At 38.5% G+C, this 20,339-nt stretch overlaps 1 long non-coding RNA gene across 2 annotated transcripts; it reads right to left on the reverse strand.

The window, feature by feature from the left end:
* Positions 1 to 8,510: 8,510 nt before the first annotated feature.
* LOC106016122 (uncharacterized) lies at positions 8,511 to 16,968 on the reverse strand. 2 transcript variants are annotated; one of them, XR_005260986.2, is made up of 4 exons: positions 16,270 to 16,967; positions 12,935 to 13,046; positions 11,604 to 11,855; positions 8,511 to 9,252 (listed from the first exon to the last, which is right to left on the reverse strand). It is a non-coding gene; the product is annotated as an uncharacterized lncRNA (long non-coding RNA). The 2 variants fall into 2 exon arrangements; XR_005260987.2 differs by lacking the exon at positions 8,511 to 9,252 and adding an exon at positions 10,725 to 11,378 and having other exon boundaries at positions 16,270 to 16,968.
* Between the last annotated feature and the right edge of the window lie 3,371 nt (positions 16,969 to 20,339).

Genomic DNA, 20,339 nt, shown 5'->3' on the forward strand with positions numbered 1-20,339 from the left:
GGATTATATATACCTATGAATAGCTGGATTATATATAAAGCATACGAGGTAAACCTCATATTCTGTTTAGCTTATGTTAAAGAAAGCCCCAAAATGCTGTCATGCTAATCACTGGCCTTCATAGCTCAAGGCAAGATTGGGCTAACAGGAAAGACTCCATAGGAAAATAAAAATTCCCAGAGGTCTACAAAATAAAATCCAGCAGAAAAGATGGAAAGAATTTGGTCCATTTTGTCATAAGGAAGGAGATCAAGGGTCACTATTTTCAAACACGTAAAAGTTTGCTGGAAAAAAAAATAATAAAAAATAAAGGGGCTAGACTAGACATCAGGAAAACTTTCCTAACATTAAGTTTAAGGGGAAGTCTTGTAAGCAGACTTTTTGAAAGAAAAAATATTTTACAAGGAAATATGATAGAGAGAAAGGTTTACTCATAGCTGATTCTGCCTTGAGGCTAAGGATGGCCGAAATGGCCTGTCTAGGTCATTTGAGCCTAGACTTATGAGCCAAGCTTCTGCCTCTGAAATGAAATACAACATACTCATTTTAAAACTTTACTGCAAAGTTTAAAGAGAAAAGCATAACTTCTCCAATTAAAACTGCAGGAACAGCATGAATAGGAAACATATTTGGAAATTTGGCTTATGTTAAAACAACTTCTCCAATGCAGCCTTCAAGGGGCATTTTAATGGTTATCAGCAGTCGATATTTTGGCCACCATCTCTGTTCTGAAGAGAAAGGATTCAGAAAACCTCATTTTCCTCAAGGCATTTGTGGGGCACTATTTCATCCTTGTTCACCGGACAGAGGGCTATGTGTTGACTCTCTAGACAGAGCAGTTTATTCTGGTGCATTAGTTGATTAGCTTTGAAAAACAATCTTTTGGAGAGGGAAAAAAAAGAAAAAATCTAAAGCATTTTCTCTTTTTAGAGGGACTTACAGTTCCAAATTGCTTGCAGCTTTTCTCTCCATGTAATGATTATGGAGTTAAACATTAGTGAGTCTATATAAGTAGAATAATGACAATAACTAGAGCAAGGAATGAAAATGTTAAACTAACAAATAAAGAGGTCAATTACTGAAACAGATGAGAAGACAGAGGGCAAATTCTAATAACAAGACATAGCTGGCAGAATGATTAGGCCAAAGGCAACGCTTACTGAGTTTGGATTCAGAATGCTAAAGCAGCAACAGTGAAAAACAGAGGACACACAAGACAGAAAGAGCACACAAAATGACTGGAGGATATATGAAGGCAGAAGGGAAAACGGTGCAAGTGAAAAATGTTATAAGACAGAAAGTCCAGAAAGGACAAGTTTACCTGAGGATGAAAAATTAAAATAAGTAGCTGAACTCTTGTAATATTGTGCAGCTCTTTTTAAGGCAGAGTCCCAATTAACACACCCAACAGGTCTCTGCTTACCAAAGTCCCCTTAGCAGTGTGATGGTAGTATCATGATTCCTCGAACCCCCGGTAAAATGAATCTCTTTGTGTCTACATTTTCTTCAGAGGGGGTGACAGTTTATTCTAAGCACACATTCCTGATAGGGCTTCCAGATCACCCCCTGGTCTTGCTGAAATAGAGCTTGGTATATTAAATACTGCTTTCTGAGGCACAGACTCATAGCAGGCAGAGAAAACCGACTGCTGTTGATAGTAACATGCTGAGGCTCATGCTTTACAAGGTTGATTGATCTGAACTCAGGCAGTGATGGAGGGGATCTTTGTGGACAAAATTATTCCATAGCTATAAGCTATCACTAACGTGTGGTAGCAGTAATAAAGTTTCAGAATCACATAATCATAGAATCACAGAATGGCCTAGGTTGTAAGGGACACTAAAGATCATCTAGGTCCTACCCCCTGCCATGGGTATGGATGCCACCTACTAGATCGGGTTGCTCAAGGCCCTATTCAGCCTGGCCTTGAACACCTCTAGGAATGTGATATCCACAGCTTCTCTGGCCAATCTGTGCCAGTGCCTCACCACTCTCTGAGCGACAAATTTCCTCCTAAAGCCTAATCTAAATCTCCCCTCTTTCAGTTTAAAACTGTTCCCCCTTGTCATGTCACAATCCGCCTGTGTAAAAAAAGTTGCTCTCCACCTCTTTTATAAATTCCCTTCAAGTACTGAAAGGTTGCTATGAGGTTCCTCCGGAGCTTTCAGTTCTTCAGGCTAAACATCCCCAGCTCTCTCAGCCTTTCTTCATAGGAGATGTGCTCCAGCCCTCTGACAATCTTCATGGCCATCCTCTGGACCTAACCTAACAGGTCGAAATCTTTCTTGTGGTGGGGGCCCCAGACTTGGATGCTGTACCCAAGTGAGGCGTCACAAAGGCAGAGTAGAGGGGGACAGTCACCTCCCTCCACGTGCTGGCCACTCCTCTGTTGATGCAGCCCAAGACACTATGTCTTTGATAAAGATACTAAACGGCACCAGTCTCAAAACAGATGCCCGAGGGACCACTTGTCACCAGCCTCCACCTGGACACTAAGCTGTTGACTGCAACTCTCTGGATGCAGCCATACAGCCAATTATTCACTGTCCAACCTTCAAACCCATATCTCTCTACTGTAGAGACCAAAATGTCATATGGGACCTTGTCAAAGGCCTTACAGAAGTCCCAGTAGCTGACACTGGTCAGTCTTCCTTTGTTAACTGATGCAGTTACTCCACCACAGAAGGCCACCAGATTGGTCAGACAAGATTTGCCGATTTGTGGGGAAGCCATGCTGACCATTTATCAGATCATCTCCTTGTCCTGCAAGTGCCTTAACATGGCATCCAGGAGGATCTGCTCTGTGATCTTCCCAGGCATAGAGTTCTTGCACTCTAAGAAAAGCATCCTTGAAGAGCCTCCAGCTCTGACCAGCTCTTCTGTCCCCAAGGACAGTGTTCCAGGGGATCCTATCCACTAGGTCTTTAAACAGCTGGAAGTTTGGTCTTTCGAAGTTCAGGGTCCTGACTTTGCTCTTTGCCAGGTCCATATTCCCCAAGACCACAAACTCTGTCAGGGCATGGTCACTGCAACCCAGACTGCCTCCAGTCTTAACCTGTTTAATGAGTTTGTTCATTCCCATTGGTGAGCACCAGATCCAGTAACACTTCGCTGGTTGGTTTGTCTCATACCTGGACCAGGAGGTCACCTTCAATTCACTCTAGAAGTCTCCTGGATTGCTTACAGCCTGCTGTGTGGCTTTTCCTTTTTTAATCTGGGTGTTTGAAGTCCCCTGTCAGGATGAGAGCATGCAAGTGTGACAGTCGTTGAAGCCAGAAAGCCTCAATAACAGGCTCCCCTTGATCAGGTGGCCTGTAGTAGATCCCAACCACATGGCATCCTTTATTGGTCCATTCCTTAATTTTACCCACAAGTTCTCAACATATCCGTGGCTGTTTCTCAGAGGCATATCTTCGCAATCAATCCATCCCCTAACATAAAGGACAACACCCCTGCCTATCCCTTCTGAAAAGCTTGTAGCCCTCTAATTCAATGTTCCAGTCGTGTGATTCATCACATCACGTTTCCATGATAGCAATTATGTCATAGTTTTCTAAATCCTTTCATTTTATTTGGGTTAGAACAAACAAAGCAGAGAATGACTGAACGCCTTGAGTCTGAAGACAAACATAGTTAGTCCCTATTTATTGTTACTGTATAATATCTAATACTTCATAGCTCTTGTGACATTTCAGACACATGTGATGATTGCACTAAAATCTAAATCCATAGAAGCTGGACAATTTACAGCATCTGAGGAGCTCATTTTTCTAGGAACTGCTACTGAGACAAATCATTTTGATTTTTAGGCCTTCCTCCAACAATCAATATTTTTATTGCTTTACTTGAAATAGGAAACAATCATATAACAACAAAAGTTGTTGGATTTTGTTCCAGATTGTTTGTTTTACTTTTTATTGTTTGGTTTGAGCACAGTGAGGTAGCCGTTTCTCTTAGGGAATATGAAAAATGTTGAAAATAAATTTTTTTCTACTTTGTGGAGAAAGGAGTGAAAAGACTTCAATGCACTACAGATAGGCTGAAACTCATGCTGATTATTTATTCAGCCTTCAGAGGCTGCCTTTTCATCCATGCTGCTGCTTACATGTAAGGACTTGTATTCCTGAACAGTCATATGCTACTGTTGATGAGTCTCATTTTGCCTTCTGTTTCTGCTCTTGATTCATCCCATATAATAATTTTTGTTCCAAGTCAATTACATAGAGATATGTATAGCTGTTTCAGAGAGAGTCACTTTCCATCGTAAAGTTAATGCAAACCATCCAGAAGAAAGAGAAAGCAGAGCAGTGTGTTCACTGCAGTTAGCTGTCCAAACTGCCCTATTCATGAATTCCTGGTTTTGTACCTCATATGTCACAAGCAGGTGAGGGATGGGACCCTGTATAATGATGGTGCTTTGGTCTGGCAGCCACAACTCAATCCTCAAAACTGTCATTCTGCTTATTGTCACCAATCTCTCTGTCAAGCCTGTGCTTTGAGGTGACTTTCAACATATCCTCAAGGTGGGCAAGGCTTCTTTTTCTGAATATTACTCATTTTGCTGGCAACACAGACATCAATATCTGTTTCTCAGCATTTGAAGGAAGATTTAATTCATCTATCAATTCCACTATTGAATTCTTTGAAAGGGGACAGAACTTTGTATTCAGAAGCCTAGAAAAATCTCCACAAGTATTGCTCCATTACTCTTTTAATTTGTGGCAAGAAAAGATTAGCACAAGAGAAAAGATTCGTTGCTGGTTGGCAGCTTTTCCAGCATTTATAATGGTTAGCTAAACTAGCTTTACCTGCTTAGCCTCATGTCCAGTAAAATTGGTTTAAAATTTTGTGTAGTAAAATAATTGTTAACATAATGAGTTAGATCTAATCCTGGTGTTCTTTCTTATTACTTCAATTTAGTAGTTTAATTAAAAAAAAAAAAAAAAAAAAAGTGCACTTCTGTAAAAGTTGAAACAACTTTCTAAAGCCTGGACTATGCCAGTGACCAATCGCTAGAGTAAAGCTTCCAGGCAGAAACACCTAAACAGAATTAGCAGAAGCAGAGTAGGGTAGGATAACACAAGTCATAACCAAAGAGAGCCCATGACATCCTTGTATTGTCAATCAAATGCAGGTTTCTCTGATCTCAGTTCTGATACATAATCATTTTCTTACCCTGAGCATCTCTCTCCCTCATTTCGCTAACTATAAAATTACAATGTCAGGACTAGTTTTTGTCTACAGAAAGCCAGTAGCTTGCTAAGTATTTACACGCTTTTCTGTTTAAATAAATAAATAAATAAATCATATTTGTGAAGGACTGAAAAGTATTAAGCATTACAAAAATCTATTGTTTTGCACATATTTCTTATGAAATATTTCATCTGCTAAAATGATGTTCTGACAACCTTAGTCATTTGCCAGTTTGAAGTTCCTTTGTAAGGACTGTGCTATTGACACAGAATCATCATTTTCCCCTTCATAATCATATTTTCATGCCTCATGTCCTTCCCACCTGTGGCTTTCTAGTAATTAACGATGTTACAATGCAAATTCTAATCAAGCCGCGTATGTATTTTGCTCATTTGTTTCCTTATGGGAAACATTTTAATTTCCCCTGGCCTTTACGCAGCAGCTGCATGTCCTTCTGATTATTTCTTCTGCTGAAAAGTGGTCAAAGAGTTATTCAGGCCAAAAATCAGTCCAGGTGTAAGGACATGAAACTCTTTGGCCCAGTGTCCTAATCCACATGCCACCTAGTGTTATTAAAAGCTAGGCAAATCATAGGATCTGTGATATGTGCAGTAGCAGCAAGAAAAACATAGAAATGAGAATTTGGAAGCTACCAAAGTAGACTGATGTAGTAGGTGTTTTGAATATTTCCAATATTTACAGCAACTGTAAAAAACAGAAAACAAACTTTCCTGCTACACAGTTATCTGTTAAGAATATGCCTATATACCATCCCCATTCTGTCCATGACTATAAACTAGACAAAAATATTCAAAGCAGAATTTACTCATTAACATACAATAAATGTATTTTTAAAGATTTTTAAATGCATATATAGCAACTTGACTATTATTTTAAACCTCTGTTCAGCTGCACGAAAACACAAAGACTGTCATGCAGCTGAAGCACAGGACTGGGAATGAAGAAGTACACTAAGATCTGACATGGGCTTCCTTTTTTTTTTTTTTTACCTCCATCCTACCAATCTTTCTAGGACTCATTTTAATCTTCTGTAGAATGGAAACAGCAGCTCATACAGAAATCTCAGGGAGACTGTTAGGCCTAATTCTTCAAAGTTCTTTGATGATCTCTGATACAAAGCACTAAAAACACGCTAACTATTGCTTTTATACATATCTTCTCTTGTACTTCAAAGAGATCTGAAGACGTAACTCCATTACAGCTTAATGGTCTGTATCTTGTTTTTTGTTTTCTTTTCTTTTCTTTTTTTTTTTTCTTGTAGCTGGGAGCTGCGTTTTAAATTAGGTTCAAAGCACTGAGAAAGAAAACATCCTCCTCGGCCTTCCCAAGTTGTCCACATTGCCTTTTTCTTCTTTCTCACCTTCACACTGTTTCTACAGGCAAGGTTTTAGCTAAAAGGAAAAAAATATATAAGAACATCTTGCAAATCACTGAACTATCATGGTCTCTTGTCTGTTCTGATGTGTTTTGCATCCAGGAGATGGTAATGAAATGGAATCTCTACATCTGGAAAGCCTCAGGTACTGAATTTAACTAATAGAGAAAGGACTTGAGAAATTCATTCAAGTGGGCTTAGTGAATAAACAAGTATCTTGCAATTTTGGTAACAGTACTTGATCCTACAGTTTTCTCTCAAAGGAGAAGTGTTACTGTTTTCAGAGCTTGACTGTGTGTTCAGTTTTAACTGTCATGCGCACTTCTCCACTTAACTATGGTACACAACCACCGTCTCTCCTGAGCACTGAAACAGAAATACTGTGGTCTGGCATCTGTAAGAGCTGCTCCCAACACCTAACACCAAATTTGCCTTGGAGAGCTACATTCAAAGCTTCTCCCAGTGAAGGAATTGAGACTGAGGCCTATTCAGTGTTCACAGCTGTCTAAGAGAGGAGTCGTTGACTATTGGAGATATTTGCCCCATCCTCCTGATTGCACAGGCACATCCAAGGATACACTGCTTCATAAACTGGTGAACACTGTTACTTATGCAGCCCAGATTTACTGTAGGCACTCGCAGTCTTTGATTCCTTTACCTCTCCAGAAAGTTTCTGTGTGCTTTATTCCCCATGTCCTTTGTTTTAGCAACTTGTTGCAGTTCTCCTTCCTGTATACCAAGAATCTGTATTTCTTTCTTTCTGGTAAATAATAGCTTCTTTATGCTTCCTCGTCCACTCTTCTGAACCAAGATTTCCCATTTTCCCCCTCCATCTCCTTCACCTCCTCCATCTCCCCCAGTTCTAGCACCTATATGGATCTCTTCCTTACTTTGATCCCACTGTGTCAGAGACCATTGTGGCTTCTTTGTTTCATACAGGATTCATGTGACCCTAATCTTCCCCTTCCTCTCCATCACTCACTATTCCTTTCCTATTGATGAGGATATCAAAAAGTTTTGTATAAAAATTGTCTTTTATGTAAGAAGACACTTCTCCACGGAATTGCTTCCTGATCTGTATAAAACATTTTTTCTTGTAATAGCTGGTGGATGTACATAGCTGGTGACATGTGGATGGTGTGGCCCTTACTCTGTTTTCTGGTTGTTTGTCATAAAAATCCATTGATTTCTGCCCAGAGATGTTTCAGACAGCTCATTACTGATCTTTTGCAGTTTGTAGGATATGACCCTCAAAGACCACCATGCTACATCTAAAAAGAAGATCATCAAGCTGAAACAGATTTCACAATCTCAGCCGGCTCCCTCACCTCTGTCAGAGAACGACTAGTCATGCTGCTCTACATGCAGACAATGATTTTGAGCATCAAGCATTTTGATAAGTAGAGCTTGTGAAGAATTCAATGTGTAGCTAAGCTCTCCATAGCAATATTAATGAACAATGACCTTGCTTTGAAAATGTAATGTGTGTATTTCTTCAATGCCTCTTGATGATCTCTGCTGATTTGTCTGCTGTGTTCAGTGTTCTTTGGAATGCCTGCCCTGCCAGGAAATCTAGAGTATCTAAACTTTGTTTTAGTAACTCTAAACTCCAATACAGGCACTTAAACAGGCACACACACATACACACACAGAGACAAGTGTTCACATTATAAGACAGTTTTTATCCATTTTCCAGCAAAGCTCTCTCATCATAAATGATCACTAGCGGGTAAGAGCACCACTTACTTTGTATGGATACACGGAAAAACTCTTTGGGACAGAAAGATCAATTAACTTAAAATAAAACAATGATTTTTTTTGGAGTTATAACCTTTTTTCTTTTCTTTTTAACTGCAAAGGGAACTTTCAGAAAAGCACTTAATTTCTGTGTCATTTCCCCCAGCTGTACAATGGGATAATAACATTGCTTTATCTCACTAGGATTCTGCAAAGAAAATTCATTATTCTTGTGAGAGCCTCCACTACCAGAGATAAGGGTGGTGGAAAAGCCTCTCAAATTCTCGTTGCATTTGAGCTTATCATTGGTCACATGAGTAAAGTTAAATACATTCATAAGTGCTAGCTGGCTTTGGACCTAGGTGCAATTAAGGTAAAAATCAAAAGTTTGAAATTCTTAAAATGAAAAGGTGTTGTTCCAATTCAAGAAATCAATAGCTATGAGCTTAAGAAACACTGAATATGTTTTTGGAATATGCTTTTCTCTGCATCACAGTAACATTTACTGGCACAAAAAGGAGAAAGCATTTTCAGAAAACCCAGCATAAAGCAACTCCACAGTGCTCTAAATGGCTTATTAGCTTATTGTGAAAAATTTTGTTAACACTAGAGTAAAGAATTCTGTTTAGTGCCCTATTGCTTGGTTTTGATACAACCGACAAGGATAAGTCCTTCTCTGGGCTGTTTTCAGAGATGCAGAGCCTTTCAATGGATGTTTCAGTTGAAGACTCAATCTGACCCTCTGGGAAGTACACAGTTACTTCTTTTTTATTTATTTATTTATTTTTCATAAGTAGGGAAGGTATCAATGTTCTCCAGCAATCTTCATCACATGGCTTTTCATAGGAAGAAGAACAAAAGGCAGAACAAAAAGTACAGGTTGTCAAAGATGCTGTCACTTGGAACATATTTCTCCTGAGCTGTATCTGAAAGGGGAGATAAAAGAAAAGATACTAAAATATTTTATGTGTTTGAGATGAGCTCAACGTGATTCCTGTTGTTTCTCTGCTAAAACACATCACTGACTAAAGCAACATAAAGCTCAAAATGCTATCTTTGAAAATAGTTAGACAAACACTACTTAGAGGCTTGGTTGTTTTTTAACTTTGTTTTAGCCTGTCAAACTCAAGTGTAGACACTGCCTCTGCCCCCTTGCCGTTTACAAGGGTTTAGACAGCTGTTGTGAGCCTTCCTCTCCTTCAGTTATTCTGCTATAAATAGCAAGATGTGGAGCAACAAATGCCCACAAACGCCACTGTAACAAAACACAGTAACGCATGAAGCCTACACTGGCTTGTATTGAAACTGTCCTTTTTATGGATGTTATATTTATGTCTCCTCCTTGACTAGAAGCTGACAGTGGTTGGCGGTCTGATCTGCACACTGAACTTGGCAGTTGTAATAGTCACAGTGCCTGAGAGGAATATTTGGTAACCACGGCAAGAGGCATTGCTGGTTACAAGCTGTGCATCTGTGTTTCATGTCTGCAGTCTGCTTTAATTTTTGTCTTACTCCACATCAAGCCTGCCGCTACTGCTTCACAGCTAAGGACAGTATTTTGCAAACAGTAAGGGGCAAATTTACTTCCAAACATTGATTCCCTTTTTAATCACAAAAAGCAAGAGGGCAGGGATCCTCCAGGACTTTGTACTCCTACTCCACAGGTATGACACCATGCAGATAATAAGCATCCTCTTCACCTCCCTAACTAGAAACTTCTGGTCTAAGCTAGTTGTCTGGCATCCACCTGTAGTGAGTGAAGAAAGAAAAGCACTGAAGAGACTGATTGATCCAGTCCTAAAGTAGATGTCTCAGACAAGCAGCATGAATTGCCCTCTGGAGCTTATCTCCTTCCATTAATTATAAAGGTAGCTTGGAAAACTGGTTTAGACTAGGTACTGGACTTACAGGCAGCTTAAGTTAGATGAGCCAACTTCCAGCCCTAGTTGAAAAGAGGCTACAGCAGAATCCTTTCCTCTCTGCCTATAGCAGGCTTTCTGCTGTGAAGAAACTTCAGGCAAAGCCCTGGCTTAATTTAAGTCCATGGCAGCACTTCTACCAGACTAGGATTTCCCCCGTCATACTTGCTTCTGATTCCAGCAAGCAGCACAGCCTCACAAAACTACCAACCGGGAATTGCTGTAGTAAAACCTTTGCCTAAATATTTCACAGTATAAGAAAAGAAATCGTGCATATTGGAGAGGTGCAAAAATGCTATTTCAAAACTGCTAGCAACCTTGCCTTTATTTTTGTAAAGTGTTATTTTGCTGTACCATAAAACAAGGCCTTAACAGTTAAAGCCACTCTTTTTTTTACCAGATGCCATAAAATACTATGTGAGTATTCACAAAAGCAAAAAAAAAAAAAAAAAAAAAAAAAAAAAAAAGCTATTCATAAAACTGAAAGAGATTGGGGCAGAAATTGGGTGCCTCTGTGTTAATTCCCAAGTACCATGTTTTGACCCAGTTATTCTATGACTTACTGGAAAAAGTTATTGTATAAGCTCGACACAGAAATTGTGAAACCAAGAGGAAAGCCAAGAAACAACCTCAGACAAGACCTCCAAACAAACATGTAGGGATTTTACAAATGCAGGAAGGGGAGACAACAAAAGAGGTCTGTGATAAAATATGACTCCTGCAGAAGGCGGTGCATGTTTCACAGGTGGGTAAGGAGACAGACAGGGGTTATAGCCGACTCTCAGCCATTAGGGCTGACAGATAACAGGAAGCCTATTTAGTATCTCCGTCAGCATTTGGCAGTAGCCCAGGTCAGACAGACATGCAAATAAACCTTTATTGTTTTAAAATCCACTTTCCGTTATGTTACCTTTTTTCCTCCACAGTTATGATTAGCTAATGTGTGTTGTTTTTTTTTTTTAAAGAAAGCCTTGTGGTCATTGCAGCATCTCAGGATTGGAGTTGTCACCAAAGAAGAACTGCAGGTATTAAAACCCCTAAGAGGAAAAGTGTCTGTTGCTGTGTGATAAGCAGTCCCAGTCCCGATGGCAAGGTGGCCCAGGTGGATGTACAGAGGACTTTTAGGAATGTGCCTGAGGACAGAGAAGAGCATGTAGCTTGTCTCTTGGGATCTATCTACCTAAACCTCCTGTAAACAGGAGAAGGCAAATCAGCCCGTGATACAGGCTGGCAGGATGTGAAGCAGTTTGGATCTGACTGCTGCCTGATGGCTGTTGCAGAAGACCACCAGACCTCATCAGGCCATGCCAAGGAGACTCATGGCAAAATGCTTGTTTTTGCAGCCCATGCTGACTTACCTAATCCTGCAGACAGGAACTGGGTTAGCAATCAGTCTTTAATCATAGCTACAGCCCTTCTGCCCATCATGTCATTGTGTGAGCTGTGCCTGAACTCCAGGTGGGATGCATGGATCCAGAGAAGCCTCCAGCTGGTGCTCACCGCCAGTATGCTGCAGCACACTTCTCTGGTCATACAGATTTTGGTCACCTCAGAGCATGAGCAGAGTTTGTATCTAACCTCAATACACTGATACACCGTGCAGCACATACCTCAGAGGAAAAGGGATAAGAGATTCAGTTAACACTGCAAAGGATTTTTTTTCTATAAATACATATGAATATATAAAAATATATCAAACATAAATATTTTATTAAGTGCATTCCTGTGCAGCTGAAGTATCAGAAAAGATACTTTCTCTCACAATTTCAGCAAAGGTAAGTAACAATATTTCACTCTGCCTCGGCACATACTTTGCCCACAAATTCCTACCTACATCTACTTTCCCTCCCATTCACAGTAACTGAACATGCTTCAAATATTAATTTTGAGTCAGTCCTGCAAAGGGCAAAACAATATCAGTCCCATTTTGTTGTGGCAGAGATAAAGGCACATATGGGTTGCCCATAGTTACCGAGAAAACCTGGAGGATATCTGTGGTTTAAACCTCTGTCCATCATTTGGCCACTGACATGCCTAGATGGCCAAAATAGCCTTTGTGTTGAAAAGCTGCTAGGCAGAATATGCAACTCAGGCTTCACTGAGCTTTGAGCACAAAACCCAGGCAGAGGCATATTTTACTGCAAATAAAGGGAAACTATTCTTTTCTGTCTGTTAATGACTCTGCATTGCTAACCATAAGATTTCAGAAGTCATGAATTCTCTCTACAACAGTTTCCAAGGAATAAAACTAGCCAAAAGCAAAAACAAAACAAAACAAAACAAAAAACAAAACAAAACAAAACAAAAAAAAAAAAAAAACGATTTTTTGAGTCTCATGAATGCTCATTTCATTTTGTTTAACTCTGTTGCTAAGACTGTAGTGTGCACTCAGGTCAACTTATTAAGGGTTTCTGAGGTACCACAAGAACTATAAACCTGTGCTTTTAAAAATGAAATATGAGTTATATCCCCAGAATCTGGGACTTCAAGAATAAGACAACAAATATCATGAGACTCCATTAAAAGCAGGAGCTGACAACATTGTGACCCTGCAGTGACATGGAAGAGTCAGCACTATTTCTAGGAACTGTGAGATGTTATTAACTTTTGAAATGCCTTCTAGAACAATTTGGGGGGGCAAGTTAATTGCTGACAGTAGTAATTTCACCTGAATAAAGTGAAAATTTACCTGAATAAGAAATTTCACCTGGTTCCTCCATGAATAAGTTTGGTTCTGGGTGTTTTTAATCTGTCCATCCAAGTTCAGCACATGCAATTTTCATACCAGCAGGGCATCTTTCCTGAAGGAAAAAAAAAAAGGGGGAAGAAAAAGAAGAAGAAGGAGCAGACAGATTTTGGAAACAAAATTATTACTTGCAACTGTGACAAATACCATGGTGAGGCTTACAAGAATTTTTCCTATTAAGTTTTAGCAAGTGCTAGTGCCGCAATAAATAACCTTTCATATACAGAGGCTTCAGAAGGAGCAAACAAGAAATAATGCAAACCATTCTAGAAGTATAAAGAAGGATTATATCACTTCAAAATTAAACCAGTAATATAATAGGAGGAAAAAAAGTAGCTGAAATATATGGAATTACTTACCAGGGTGTCCTCATTCCTAATCTACAATTTATATGCACATTTATTTTACCTTTTTTTTGTAGGAATAATTAGATGTACTTAGTCCAAATGAAAAATATCAGCTTATATGTAAGGCAATATAGAAGCATCTGAGGTTAAATAACACTCCTGGTAAGATGTATATGGATCTTTTTCATACCCAGTATAGTCAACTGGGGATTTTCCTCGCATTTTCCTATTCTACTGAGGCTTCAATCCTACTTCCCCTGAGAAATTTAATTTCTCATGGGTAGGAACAAAGAGTTTTGAAGGTGGAATAAAATGTAAAGTCAACCTAAGTGTTTTCTGTGCAGATAAAATGTGCATGCAGCTGAGTTTACAGAAGGATTTCATAATATCAAGACCTACAGAGATCAAAAGTAATAATAAGGAGTCTCTCGGAGTCTGCAGTGGCATGAAAGGATCATGCATTCGGGAAAATCTTTACATTCTGTTTGTTGACATCTTGTAGATTGAGTTATGCCAGAGGGATATAAATCAATGGAGATACTGCTTAGTGTTTGAGTCCATTATTAATACAGTCCAGTATATTTTTATATGAATAAAGTTTTTTTTAAAGTGAAAAACATATTTAATTTTTTAAATTCTTCAAGACAAGTTTCATTCCCCACTTGCACATATGATTTATACAATCTGAATGTTCTCCAAGTTCAGCCAGTCCTACTCAGGAAAAGATATGTATGTAAATTTGACAAATCATTATTAATATAGAGAAGCCTTGTTAGGGTGGCAACTTTATAACCAGAATCTGTAAATATAGCTAGAATTTCCCTATAGAAGAATACAGATTCTGCCTGGTGAGAGATCCCTGGGGATCTCTCTGGAAGTTGTCATTTCAACCTAAGCAGTCATCTTTTCAATCTAAGCATTACAATCCAAGGCTGAGATAGAAAAATAGGGATAAGCAATGTGGTGTTATGGTCCAAGAAAATATTCACTACCCCAACAAGATGTAGTTCAACAGCAACAAGTTGAAAATATTCACTACCCCAACAAGATGTAGTTCAACAGGACACAAGTTGAAATGCAGACAGAGAAAAGGAAAATATACTTAAGACAAACAAAGGAGAGTATAAAATATTCCTGAACTAATATGCTAGATTGCTATATTTCCATTGATATATGTACAGAAACAAGTATCTAAGTCATTCTGAAGACAGTATTAGGATTCATGAAGCAGCTACTTAAATCAGCAGCTAAGATATCCTTAGTGTACAGCAATGCTTACAGATTGGAAAAAAATAAAATAAAAAAGAGAGAGGGGGAGAAAATGGAAAATAGTGACTACTGGATTCTTGGATCCAACAGAGTAGAAAAAAAAATAGTTCATGTAATAAAGCAGTGCAAATGTTTTCAGTTCTGGAAAAGTTTATTTGGAGGATTTAAGTAAGCAAGAGTTCAATCCTAAATGTAGAACTTTAATGGAAATTAAGGAGGACCTGACATGTTGAAGGCTGACAAAAATAAGAAGCTACCAGGAAAAATAATAAGAGACCATTAAAATCCACCACATCTTCCAGCTCCATTGTGATCAAGATCACCTGGACTTACATGAAAAAAAAAAAAAAAAAAAAAAAAGAGTATTGAGAATAAACTGCCAGGGAGACCAAGCAATTATGGGAGATTTTTTTTTTAATCTATTATATTATAGATGGGAAAGTTGAGCAACACAGATATAGTCATTTAGTCAGATAACTATATAGAACAAACAAACCAGAGAAGTAAAATAACAGAATTGATCAAAAAAAATAACAAACATTTACAGATATATTGAAGGTGGATGAAGATCTACTTCAGAGAAAGATGCCCATAAATACAGAAGGCCAAGCAATATATATGTAAAAAAATATATATGTATATATATTATTAAGATAGATACAAAGTTTTCTGAACTATACCCTCACCATTGTATTATATGAAAGAGAGGTGGAGATAAAGCAGCAAATAGTATCAGGAAGATTTCAAACAGTTCAGTAGGGAAAAACACAGATTTCATACTCATATGCAGAAACACAGGAGTAGACACGTGGAACACAAAACACTATATTGCCTGTGTCATTGCTTGTTATTAAAAAAAAAAAAAAAAAAAAAAAAAAAAAACATGGGTCTATTAAAGTCAATGGAGATGTAGCAGTTTAAAACAACTAAAACAACTGAGTTTTTGTCCCTGTGTAGCAGTATGGTTGAAGGGTTCCCTTATGGTGAAGGAAATCACATTTCTCCCTCCCTCATAGTCCATTGAAGAAACATTTTCAACATAAACTATCTTTAGAAAAAGACCTCCATGGGAGGTGGAGAAGCTTAGTCATAACTGATGAAAAGATGGTTTCCCAACAGGGAAATTGCTTGAGAATGCATGTGAACATATTTTTCTCTTCCTCATTTTTATTTTTGAAACAGCTTTTTCGAAGGTTTTAGCACAGACAAAACAGTTGCTAAGCCACACACTGGCAAAACAGGTACAGTATTTATTGGTTTCACTGATTCGACATAAGCATATGTCACAGATGAAATTATACACTTCACTCGTAAGAGAGAAGCAGCAATACATTCACTGATATAATGTAGTGATCTATCAAAGCTTAATCATAATTAAAACAGCAACTAAAGATTCTCAATGGCAACGTACGCTTGATTAGCTACTACATAGAGGACGGGGTTAGTCAGATGCATTCGGGAGACCTTCCCATTCAGTCATAAATTTCAGAGTGCATCCCCTTGCTTTCTAAACTCCTTGAACTGAAGAGGTAAGGAGCCTAGGTGAGGCTGCATCCACACCCAGTCCCAGGCTTAGCAACGGTTTATGTCCAAGGAGTATGTGTGCACAATCAAAGATATAACCTTATCAAAGCTTACAAAGATTAGCAAGCATTCACTTACCAAGGATCTGTTGTAGCAAGGAATCCATCACAAGGAGTAAGGGATTTCTGCAGAAGTGACCTTGAGAGGTGTCCCTGCCCGTGGGGAGATCCTGTCATGCAGCCAGCTGCCATGCAGAGGAGCTCAAAGGCCTCTTGGCCTGCTCACTATATACGGGGTAAGATGATGGCTTAACAGTTACTGCTTTTTTGGCACATGCTCTATTGACTCTCAGCTGCTGAATAAGATGTCTGTCTGTCACTTTCTCTGGCTCCCAGATTGAGCCAATGCTGTGGTTGCTGTCTACGTAAGCAAGACCCAGAGTGCAGAGGCCACTATCTGCCTGAGCAAGGCCTTGGGTGCAACAGCCAGTGTCTGAGCAAGGCAACAAGCAGACCGAAGGCAAGTGGAGGGGGGATCACACCATCAGAGCATATCACAAGTATACCACAGCGCCAAGCCCTGGGCAGTATTTTACTTAACCCCAAAAGACCCCATGTAGCATAGACTGGATCAGTTACAAAAAGATAGGGAACCACAGCTCTGATGAGTATTTCTGCCATGGATCTTGCTTGACAGAGATACACCAGGAATCTTACTGGGCAAGTCAGAGAAAATATGTCCTGTGAAAGTGGCCTAAGACTTCCATGAAAATAACTCACAAAGTAAAAGTATTCCAAAATCGAATCTAATAACACTGTATAGAAAAATCTATTCTACCGGACTGGAATTCAGAGTATCATAAAGCTAGGGAACTGTGCAAGCAACATTAAACAAGACAAGCAAAATGTAATCCAGAGCACTTGTAACAAAAGCAGAGAATAAGGAATGAGAGAATAAAAGTGTGAAGGCAGCCTAATGCTTCCACAATTAATAGATCTACTTTAAAAAAAAAAAAAAATCAATTCAGTTTAAAGTTAGAAAGATGTCAGGAAGGAGCAATTATTCATGGCTAATTACTTTTTAGAGGATGATGACAATGGGTTAGTTTTCTCTGGTATTGATGAAGAAAAACCTCTAGGGAAATCATTTGCAAAGGTTACCAAGGATATGAATTATTCTCTGGTATGTATGAAGTACAAGAATATGAAAGAATGAGTAAAATACTAGTGTAGTGAAGGTCATCAAGACAACTCAGCTAATAGCATAAATTACCGCTTTAGAGATTCAAACATGCCATCAATATGTCTAATAATGAATGATCTCCTGGAAGGGATGATTTGTTATGAACTGCTCAGATACTCACCAGAAAGAAGACTTTAAAACAATTTGCTTCAAGAGAATATAACAAAAGACAAAATTGCTGAATTCCGTTTGCAGTTGTCCCTGTGAGTGAATTAGGGAAAAAAAAAAAAAAAAAAAAAGGAAAAAAAAAAAACTTTACACAGGACTATACTGAGATCTGTTGTCTTCCTATAGTGTAGGGTTATGTATGACATTCTCTTGAATTTCATTAACTCCCCTATCCCTCTCCAGAACTGCTATGGTATTCTTCTAGTCTTCTCCATTTTATCTTCTCTCCATTTTGTGTTTTCTCTCATCCATGCTGTCTCTTCAGTATATCTATTCACAACCATCTTGCCTATATGAGCCCTTTAAGATAGCTGGCATCAGTTTTACCTCTTGGAAAAGTAGCCTGTCTCACTATGTCCATACCCCAGTGGACTCTCCATCCTAATTTGCTCACAGCCATCATTAGTTGTTCACACACTGTTCCAAGAGCCCTAAAACATTTGAAAATCTGATTATAGAGTCCATAGCACTCATCATAAATTCTTCTTCTCATTCCTTTCTCCTGCCTTTAAGGTACCACATTACCACCTCTGCCGTTTAGCCTATACATTATATTGCTCTGTACCTGTTTCCGTGGATGTCTCCCTTCATGCTTTCATTTGTTCACATCCTGGCTCTAGCAAGTAGGATAACTACACATACCACTGTCACATTTATATGCAACCTCCATAGGCAGAAGGAGAACTAGATATTAGCTACCAGTTCCTTAGTAACTGCTACTATGATGACATGAATAGACATCAGTTCCTAGACTCCAATTAATGAGCATACATGAAGCCTGCATACATTATGAAATGGTACCAAACTGTCCACTCTTCTGTTAGAAGACAAAGGAAAACTTTTTTGTTTAACCTCAGCACAGATTCAGTTAAAAAACACTAGCTTTATTATCAACTGATCAGCCCCCTGCTATAAGGCATTATTTAAATAGTCTCCCAGTATTTATAGAAAAGAACAAGCACGTGGCAAATGAGGAGACTGATATGCAAATTATAAGGTGCTAAAATAAACAAAGGGCCTAGCCTGCCATTGTCATACATTTTGATCTTCAGTGTTATTTTGAAATAAGCAACTCACCTCCAAACATGACTTGAATACGTCATCTACTCTTTCCAAAACTACATTGCTACAAGGGAGGCCTCATCCCTCCCATGTCAACTAAAAAGAAGAAGATCCTCTAAGGAAGAAACAGACCAGTAACAAAGCCAGGAAAAAGAGCCTGACCCACCTTTGAAAGCCATCACTGCAGAGAACTTTGAGGGCAAGAAGACAGTGACTGCCTGGCAGGCAGTGCAAAGAAAGGAAAGTGTTTCATGAACAGCTCACATAGCTTGGCAGCTAATAAAATCGGTAGAGTTAAACTGGCATAAAAGTAGCATGGGGAGAACCAGACTTCTGTTGCAGAAATAAAATTGCATTTAACCTGATGAAAGCTGAAGCATTTCTTGTCATCTAAAATCATGGCCTCCTTAGGGCTAAGCTAGGTGCAAAGGGCAGGAAAGTTTTAATGCAAATATTTCCTCTACAAACAATCAGAATCAAACAGTGATGAGTGAAAAGGTTGATATTCAAGCACAATTTCAAAGGTGAAACCTGCTTTCCTGGTAACAGAGATCAGAGAATGCATTTTTCTGCCTCTTGAATCAGGTCTAATAATTCATTCCTAGGCAAACAATGATGGACTGATGCAAAGTGGAGTGCTTTTGAAGACATCTAGTGTCTAATATTGTAAACAAAGAACTAATATGAAGATCAATAATAAATAAGGTGGTAAGTACAACTGTGATTCTCTTTAATACAATTACAAATTTTAAATAATCTCATTTGCATTAATTTTTTTTCTGTGAGCCACTGAACTGTTAGACTATAAGACTATTGTCTGTTCTTTTCTGATTGGTGGAAGGAAGGAAGGAAGGAAGGAAGGAAGGAAGGAAGGAAGGAAGGAAGGAAGGAACAGAAAATACTCCATGTGTGTATATTCATGTGTTTGCAAAGCCATTTGGACTTCATTCAGTACATTACAAGTGAAAGTGTCATGCTTATAAAAAGGAAAAAGTAGATTTTAGCATATCTAGACCATCTATGAAATTGGTATCAAAAGTTATAAATTCCTAAGCATAATGTTTGACAATAACCTGTCATAGGAGCAATAAATTCATTATAAAAATGCTAGAAGTGCATATATCTCATTGACTGTTTATCATTAACTGCATGGGATGCTGATAGGAAATGTCTGGCTATAATTTATATTTCTGATGTCTCTCAAACCTATTACTCACCTTTCTCCAGTTTTATAGCTCCTCTGGACAGAATAGAAATTGAACAGGCAGAGTAGGTTCTGGAGGGGAATTTTCTGTTGTTGCTTTTCTCTATTATCTCATCTTTCCAGCCTGAGCTGTCTCTTACCTGTGATCAGACCTTCACCATCCTAGTGTTTCCCAGAAAATAAGGCTTAAAAATAAAAAAATAAAAGGGAGAGAGAGACACTTTACTACATTTCAATTTCAAGCCCTGAAGCAATTTGATTCTAATAATTAAACATATTGTATGTAAACTCCTAAAGTCTCAGTCAGTTTTCACACTAGGAAAATATTCATTAATGGTAACAGGAGTTTTAAGAGTATAAAAACCTGAAAATGAGTTTCCAGAAAATAAAGACAATATATTTGTGAAATATTCACTAAGCCAAAGACTCATTTATGCTGTGGCATGGGTTCAAGAAATCTAATCTTGTAAAAAAGTCCTTATGCAGAAATGTTGTAACAGAAATGCTATAACAGAATCAAGGCTGCAGAGAT

The sequence above is a fragment of the Anas platyrhynchos genome, chromosome 1 (genome assembly GCF_047663525.1).
Source record: "Anas platyrhynchos isolate ZD024472 breed Pekin duck chromosome 1, IASCAAS_PekinDuck_T2T, whole genome shotgun sequence".
Taxonomy (NCBI): Eukaryota; Metazoa; Chordata; class Aves; order Anseriformes; family Anatidae; genus Anas; species Anas platyrhynchos.